The 9040-nt window shown below is 49.9% G+C and overlaps 1 protein-coding gene across 1 annotated transcript in view; it reads left to right on the forward strand.

Moving 5' to 3' along the window:
• The first annotated feature begins 1521 nt into the window (after positions 1 to 1521).
• Positions 1522 to 9040, forward strand: part of ZDHHC17 (zinc finger DHHC-type palmitoyltransferase 17) — a 109238-nt gene continuing 101719 nt past the window's right edge. Inside the window, exon 1 of the mRNA XM_034771888.1 lies at positions 1522 to 1622. The gene's annotated coding sequence lies outside the window, so the exon portion shown is untranslated. The remainder of the gene's footprint in view (positions 1623 to 9040) is intronic.

Raw genomic sequence — 9040 nt, forward strand, 5'->3', positions numbered from 1 at the left:
TTTTGCAAGGTCATATGTTTATGTTCCTGAGAATAGCTGTCCACACTCTCACTCACACTCACACTCTCATTCTCTCACTTTCACTCTAGGGAGGTAAAAGGTTAACCAGTAAGCATTAGGCTTATTGTTAACTGAGCTTAACTCTTAACCCCGGTGGCCCTGTGCCCGCCAGAGGGACTCCAGCCCCGGTGGCCAGGCCGGGCTGGCGGGCTGGAGCGACCCCCACTGCAAAGGACAGGCCAGGCCAGTGGGACCCCAGCCCCAGTTATGCTGGTGGGACTCCAGCCCCGGCTGCGCAGGCCCGGCCACAGCAACCCTGGCCCTGGCTGTGCTGGCTGGAGCAACCCCAGCCATGCCGGCCCGGCGGGACCCCAGCCAGGCCAGAGTAACCCACAGCCCTGGCTGCGCTGGCTGGTGGGATCCCAGCCCCTGCTGGGATGGAGCAACCCCCAGCCCTGGATGCACCGGCCGGCACGTCTTCAGCCCTGGCTGTGCGGGCCTGGACAGAGTGACCCTGACCCTGGCTGCGCTGGCCAGAGCAACCCCAGCCAGGCCGGGCCAGTGGGACCCTCATCCAGGCCGGAGCAGCAGGACCCCCCAGCCCTGGCTGCCCTGCACCAGGCTAGCTGGAGCGACCTCGCTTAACCTGTTAAGTGATATCATTTTAATCATTTAACCGGTTAACTATTTTAACCAATATTTACGTCCCTATTTCACTCTCACTCCCTCCTCTCCCCCCCCCCCTTTGAACAAAGATGAGGAAATATCCTGGTTGATTTTTTCTTTTCCCTTCCATTGGGTTTATAACAAAAGAAGGGAACTCAGTTCGTGTTAGTAGGGTATTTTGTGTGTCCCAGAGTCTTAAAACGTGATTTCTATTGCCCAGTTGATAAGCTCCTAGTTATGATCCAAGAGCTACAATAGAATATAGAAACTAGGTTATAGTCACCATAGTAGTAATGATCCCAAAAGCGCTTTACTATTACACATATAATAGGCATCATCTGTGGGGTGAAATGTGGCAGCTGTTTAACAGCGTACAATTACAGAATTCAAGTCAAAAAGTAAACCACCATACATTTGATAGTAGTTTTTGATTGTATTAATATATGATTAAAAAGCTATCAGGTGTCGTATTTTACATACTTGTAAAGATGGCCATTACTGTTGAGGAGGCACTCTTCCTTCTAAAACAATGTGTACTGAATGAATTCCTGCAGCATGGGATTTGGTGATACTGCGCTGCTGCAGGTGTGCCATCTCTTGGATGAGATATAAAACTAAGGTCTTGAAATGTATTTATTAAAGAATACTGTGGTACAGTTCACAACACTTAAAGAGTTTTGACCATGTATCCTGGCCAGATTTAAATGATTTTATTCTGTGTTCAACTGGATATAGTATTTTTGTATTCATATGGAAGTATTTCAAAATAAATGCTGTTCAGTTACAAATATTTTAAGAATTCTAGCAGTAAACCTAAATCTCATGCCCTAATAGCAGATTTCCATTTTGCAGGAAATCAAGCCCCAGAGCCATTATAACCATGGATACAGTGATTCTCTTGGACGGAAAAGCCACATTGATGATTACAGCACATGGGACATTGTCAAAGCTACACAGTAAGTGTATTTTTTTTGCAGTTTTAAATTTGTCAATATCTCCATTAGTGGAATGACATTAAAATGAAAATCTCTTTGTTTTAGTTGCGTAAACTTTGAATGAATAATTTATTTTTTGTATCCTCAGAAACCGCAATCCTGGGCTGATGGATTATAGTACACGATTCGAAAATTGATTTAAAAAAATGCTTTTGAGGGAAATGTGTGCCCACTGTATGAAAATATACAGAAGTATTTATGCAGAGTGTTGAGATTTAGATTATTGCTCGGGTGGATGATGAAGAGATTAAATGCTTTTTGAAATTAGTTTTTCTTTTTGTCAATGGTGTTCCTTATGTTTTAAAATACAAATAAATTACTAGATGGGGTGGATCATACACAGTTACAAAATTCTTATGTGATTTTAGATGTTTAGACCATTGGAGCACAGAATGCATAATTAGGATTCCCCTGATCACCTTTAAATCTACAATTTCAACATTGCCATAAAACTGTAAATTGGTTGCCATGTAGTATAGTAGCAATTAATCATTGTGACTGTACTAATGAATCACGGGGGTAAGTATTTTTATATAGGTGCTAAATTACATAAAACTCAGATTATTTCAGATATGAAGCAATTTCTTATTTTATATTAATACACAACGCAGCAAGTGGAGAGTTTGGGTGCTTATATGACTTTCTCCTGCAGTTTGGGTGCTTATATGACTTTCGTAATCATAATATCCAAGTGCATGCAGTACAATATAGAGTTGTGTTGTGAGTGAGATGAGAGAAAATATGACAGTACACTGAGCCTTTGGAGCAGCGATTCTTATTTTTGTTTGGCTTGCTGAACTGCTGTGGTTATTTTTGTTTATCTCTATCACTGAGTTGCAGAAAAGATGTTGCATTGAAGATAACCTCACTTGTACTTAAGTTGACATGGTAATTTAATTGAAACGTTATTCTTTTACACTTGCGTGTGACTGAGACCTTGTCTACGCTATAGGTTGCTTCGATATAACTTACGTTGCTCACACCCCTGAGCGACATAAGTTGTACCGACCTAAACGCCTGTTAGACAGCACTATGTCAGTGGGAGAGCTTCTCTGGCCAACATAGCTACTGCCTCTCACTGAGGCAGGAGTTAAGCTGACAGGAGAGAGAGTTCTCCCATCAGCTTCGAGCATCTCCACTACATGCTCTATAGTGGCACACCTGTGCTGCTGTAGGGTGGATGTAGCCTGTGTAATTTCTTTAGTGAACTGTAGCCAGCCAATATTTAATTCTATGTGAACGCTGACTTTTTGGAGGTAGATGCAGAGGCTGAGTTTGCCTATTTTTCTTAATGTAAAGAGGGAAAGTTTTTTATATTTTCTGGGGGAAACATTTTTTTAATAAACTTTGGCTACTATTGGTTATTGTGCAGGAATAAGATATGGTTGTGTCAGTAGGGCAGGGGGCTTCTCCCAGTGCCAGCTTACATGGGAGGCCAGTGAGAGGAGATCAGATCCACACCAGATGTACACAGTTCCTCAGGGTATGTCTACACTACGAAATTATTTCGAATTTATAGAAGCCGGTTTTATTGAAATCGGTTGTATACAGCCGATTGTGTATGTCCACACAATAAAATGCTCTAGGTGCTCTAGTCGGCAGACCGCGTCCACAGTACGAGGCTAGCGTCGACTTCCGGAGCATTGCACTATGGGTAGCTATCCCACAGCTATCCCACAGTTCCCGCAGTCTCCGCCGCCCCTTGGAATTCTGGGTTGAGATCCCAATGCCCGGATGATGCAAAACAGTGTCGCGGGCGGTTCTGGGTACATGTCGTCAGGCCCCTCCCCCCTCGTCACAGCAACGGCAGACAATAGATTCGCGCCTTTTTACCTGGGTTACCTGGGTTACCTGTGCAGACAACATGGAGCCCGCTCAGCACAGCTGAGCTCACCGTCACCATATGTCCTCTTGGTGCCGGCAGACGTGGGACTGCATTGCTACACAGCAGCAGCTGCTAACTGCCTTTTGGCGGTAGACGGTGCAGTAGACTGGTAGCCTTCATCGGCGATCTGGGTGCTGGCAGCCGTGGGGCTTGCCTTTTGGCAGTAAATGGTGTATTATGACTGTTAGCCGGCCTATTACAAGTCGGGTCATCGCACGTTAGCAGAGTCTTCCCTGAGCAGCAGCTCGTGCAATAGGCCTGAAGACCATCGTCATACACCGCCCCGTATTTGCTGCCAAGCACCCAGAAAGATGCCGAGGGCTATCAGTCACGCTGCACCGTCGTCTTAAGATGTAAAAAAATAGATTTTCTCTGTATTCATTTGCTTCCCCCTCCCTCCGTCAAATCAACGGCCTGCTAAACCCAGGGTTTTCAGTTTAATCTTTGGGGGGGACCAGTCTGTGACAGTTGTTTGTGTCTCTCCCTGATGCACAGCCACCGTTCTTTATTTTAATTCCCTGTGCCTGTACGCCATGTCGTCACTCGGCCCCCCTCCCTCCTTCCCCTAGGCCGTCAGATACTACGTTTGCGCCACAGCTCGAGCCGAGAAGCGGTTCGCGCCTTTTCTTTGAATTCTGGGTTGAGATCCCAATGCCCGGATGATGCAAAACAGTGTCGCGGGCGGTTCTGGGTACATGTCGTCAGGCCCCTCCCCCCTCGTCACAGCAACGGCAGACAATAGATTCGCGCCTTTTTACCTGGGTTACCTGTGCAGACAACATACCACGGCAAGCATGGAGCCCGCTCAGCTCAGCTGAGCTCACCGTCACCATATGTCCTCTGGGTGCCGGCAGACGTGGGACTGCATTGCTACACAGCAGCAGCTGCTAACTGCCTTTTGGCGGTAGATGGTGTAGCATGAGTGATAGCCGTGGGGCTGGCAGCCGTAGTGCTGCATTGCACCAGCCCCTTGCAGGCGATGGTATATTATGACTGGTACCCGTCGTCGTCGTACTGGTATGGCTGTCAATCATGGCCACCTGGGCAGACATGCTACTGTTTCGATGATGACGGTTACCAGTCATAATATACTATTTTCTGCCAATTGCCCAATATTGTCTGCTAAGCACCCAGAAGAGGCCGAGGGCGATGCTGGGTGCTGGCGGACGTGGGGCTGGCAGACGTGGGGCTGCATTGCTACACAGCAGCAGCCCCTTGCCTTTTGGCAGATGATGGCATATTATGATTGGTACCCATCATCGTCATATTGGTATGGCTGTCACTCATGCTGCAGCGTCGGCTGCCACCTTAAGATGTAAAAAATAGATTTGTTCTGTGTTCATTTGCTTCCCCTTCCTCCGTGAAATCAACGGCCTGCTAAGCCCAGGGTTTCCAGTTTAATCTTTGGGGGGACCATTCTGTGTGACAGTTGTTTGTGTTTCTCCCTGTTCCTGTACCTGTACGCCATGTCGTCACTCGGCCCTCCCTCCCTCCCTCCCTCCCTCCCTCCCGCCCTCCTTCTCCTGGTCCATCAGATACTACTTTCGCGCCTTTTTTCTGACCAGGCGCCATAGCTAGCACTGGGATCATGGAGCCCGCTCAGATCACCGCGGCAATTATGAGCACTATGAACACCACGCGCATTGTCCTGGAGTATATGCAGAGCCAGAACATGCCAAGGCGAAACCCGGACCAGGCGAGGAGGCGATTGCAGCACGGCGACGAGAGTGATGAGGAAATTGACATGGACACAGCCCTCACACAAGGTACGGGCCCCAGCAATGTGGAAATCATGGTGTCACTGGGGCAGGTTGATACCGTGGAACGCCGATTCTGGGCCCGGGAAACAAGCACAGACTGGTGGGATCGCATCGTGCTGCAGGTATGGGACGATTCCCAGTGGCTGCGAAACTTTCGCATGCGTAAGGCCACTTTCATGGAACTTTGTGACTTGCTTTCCCCTGCCCTGAAACGCCAGGATACCAAGATGAGAGCAGCCCTCACAGTTGAGAAGCGAGTGGCGATAGCCCTGTGGAAGCTTGCAACGCCAGACAGCTACCGGTCAGTCGGGAATCAATTTGGAGTGGGCAAATCTACTGTGGGGGCTGCTGTGATCCAATTTGCCAGGGCAATGAAAGACCTGGTGATAGCAAGGGTAGTGACTCTGGGCAACGTGCAGTCAATAGTGGATGGTTTTGCTGAAATGGGATTCCCAAACTGTGGCGGGGCCATAGACGGAACCCATATCCCTATCTTGTCACCGGAGCACCAAGCCACCGACTACGTAAACCGCAAGGGGTACTTTTCAATGCTGCTGCAAGCCCTGGTGGATCACAAGGGACGTTTCACCAACATCAACGTGGGATGGCCAGGAAAGGTACATGATGCTCGCGTCTTCAGGAACTCTGCTCTGTTTCGAAAGCTGGAGGAAGGGACTTTCTTCCCGGACCAGAAAGTGACCATTGGGGATGTTGAAATGCCTATCGTGATCCTTGGGGACCCAGCCTACCCCTTAATGCCATGGCTCATGAAGCCGTACACAGGCAGCCTGGACAGGAGTCAGGACCTGTTCAACTACAGGCTGAGCAAGTGCCGAATGGTGGTGGAATGTGCATTTGGACGTTTAAAAGCGCGCTGGCGCAGCTTACTGACTCGCTCAGACCTCAGCGAAAAGAATATCCCCATTGTTATTGCTGCTTGCTGTGCGCTCCACAATATCTGTGAGAGTAAGGGGGAGACATTTATGGCGGGGTGGGAGGTTGAGGCAACTCGCCTGGCTGCTGATTACGCGCAGCCAGACACCAGGGCGGTTAGAGGAGCACAGCAGGGCGCGGTGCGTATCAGAGAAGCTTTGAAAACGAGTTTTGTGACTGGCCAGGCTACTGTGTGAAACTTCTGTTTGTTTCTCCTTGATGAACCCTCCAACCCCCCCCCCCACCCGGTTCACTCTACTTCCCTGTAAACCAACCACCCCACCCCACCCTCCCCTCCCCTCCCGCTTGCAGAGGCAATAAAGTCATTGTTTTTTCACATTCATGCATTCTTTATTAGTTCCTTACAGAGGTAGGGGGATAATTGCCAAGGTAGCCTGGGATGGGTGGGGGAGGAGGGATGGAAAAGGACACACTGCATTTTAAAACTTTAACTCTTATTGAAGGCCAGCCTTCTGATGCTTTGGCGATCATCTGGGGTGGAGTGACTGGGTGGACGGAGGCCCCCCCACCGTGTTCTTGGGCGTCTGGGTGAGGAGGCTATGGAACTTGGGGAGGAGAGCTGTTGGTTACACAGGGGCTGTAGCGGCGGTCTCTGCTCCTGCTGCCTTTCCTGCAACTCAACCATACGCTCGAGCATATCACTTTGATGCTCCAGCAGACGGAGCATTGCCTCTTGCCGTCTGTCTGCAAGCTGACGCCACCTATCGTCTTCAGCCCGCCACTTGCTCTGTTCTTCCCGCGATTCAGCCCGCCACCTCTCCTCTCGTTCATATTGGGCTTTTCTCATCTCCGACATTGACTGCCTCCACGCATTCTGCTGTGCTCTATCAGCATGGGAGGACATCTGCAGCTCCGTGAACATCTCGTCCCTCGTCTTACGTTTTCTCTTTCTAATGTTCACGAGCCTCTGCGAAGGAGAAACATTTGCAGCTGGTGGAGGAGAAGGGAGAGGTGGTTAAAAAAGACACATTTTAGGGAACAATGGGTACACTCTTTCATTACAAGGTCGCATATTTCGGCTTGCAGGCAGCCATCGTAGGCCACAGTGTTTTGGCTTTTTTAACCTTCTTAACATGCGGGAAAGGTTGCAAACAGCAGCGCATTTCCCATATCAAGGATGAATTGGGTTGTCCATTTAAAATGGGGTTTCAATGTAAAAGGAGGGGGCTGCGGTTTCCCGGTTAACATGCGGCACAAACACAAGTAAACCACCCCCCCCCACACACACACACACGATTCTCTGGGATGATCACTTCACCCCTCCCCCCCACCGCGTGGTTAACAGCGGGGAACATTTCTGGTCAGAAGAGCAGGAACGGGCGCCTCTGAATGTCCCCCTTAATAAAATCACCCCATTTCCACCAGGAGAGCTTTCTGGAGATGTCCCTGGAGGATTTCCGCTCCATCCCCATACACGTTAACAGACTTGCTTGCTTTTTTTTGTAATGTTTACAAATATTTACAAAGTTACACTCACCAGAGGTCTCCTGTGTGCCCTGAGGGTCTTGGGTGAGTTCGGGGGTTACTGGTTCCAGGTCCAGGGTCACAAACATATCCTGGCTGTTGGGGAAACCGGTTTCTCCGCTTCCTTGCTGCTGTGAGCTACCTACAGTACCTCCATCGTCATCTTCCTCGTTCCCCGAACCGTCTTCCCTGTGTGTTTCTCCAGTGAGAGAGTCATAGCACACGGTTGGGGTAGTGGTGGCTGCACCCCCTAGGATCGCATGCAGCTCCGCGTAGTAGCGGCAAGTTTGCGGCTCTGCCCCGGACCTTCCGTTTGCTTCTCTGGCTTTGTGGTAGGCTTGCCGTAGCTCCTTAATTTTCACGCGGCACTGCTGTGTGTCCCTGTTATGGCCTCGGTCCTTCATGGCCTTGGAGATCTTTTCTAATACTTTTCCATTTCTTTTACTGCTACGGAGTTCAGCTATCACTGCTTCATCTCCCCATATGGCGAGCAGATCTCGTACCTCCCGTTCGGTCCATGCTGGAGCTCTTTTGCGATCCTGGGAGGACTCCATGACGGTTACCTGTGCTGATGAGCTCTGCGTGGTCACCTGTGCTCTCCACGCTGGGCAAACAGGAAATGAAATTCAAACCTTCGCGGGTCTTTTCCTGTCTACCTGGTCAGTGCATCTGAGTTGAGAGCGCTGTCCAGAGCGGTCACAATGAAGCACTGTGGGATAGCTCCCGGAGGCCAATAACATCGAATTCCGTCCACACTACCCCAATTCCGACCCGCAAAGGCCGGTTTTATCGCTAATCCCCTCGTCGGAGGTGGTGTAAAGAAACCGGTTTAAAGGGCCCTTTAAGTCGAAAGAAAGGGCCTCGTTGTGTGGACGTGTCCAGGCTTAATTCGGTTTAACGCTGCTAAAGTCGACCTAAACCCGTAGTGTAGACCAGGCCTCAGATGCACAGAGGGCAGAGAAAGAGAGGGGCTCAGACCCTTTATATTGGCAGGACTCCCCTGATCCCTGTGCACACTGGCAGGCAGAGAGAGGAGCTCAGATCCCTCCCAGAGGGACAGGGGCATCCAATCCTAGTGCATGTACTGGCAGGGAAGGAAAGGGGCTCAGCCCCTGCTCCCTTTCCCCCCTGGAGAAAGGATCCCCATCTCCCACATGGCTGGCTGAGAGAGGGACTCAGACAACCAGTGAGGCAAGGGCCCCCAGATCCTTGCATACATTGGAGGGGAAATTATGGGACTGAGAGGTGCCTCTGCTACAAATCCCTCCCCTTCCATCCCTCTCCCCCCCCCCCCCCGCCCTGTTCCTTACCTCCAT

The sequence above is a fragment of the Trachemys scripta genome, chromosome 1 (genome assembly GCF_013100865.1).
Source record: "Trachemys scripta elegans isolate TJP31775 chromosome 1, CAS_Tse_1.0, whole genome shotgun sequence".
Lineage (NCBI taxonomy): Eukaryota > Metazoa > Chordata > Testudines > Emydidae > Trachemys > Trachemys scripta.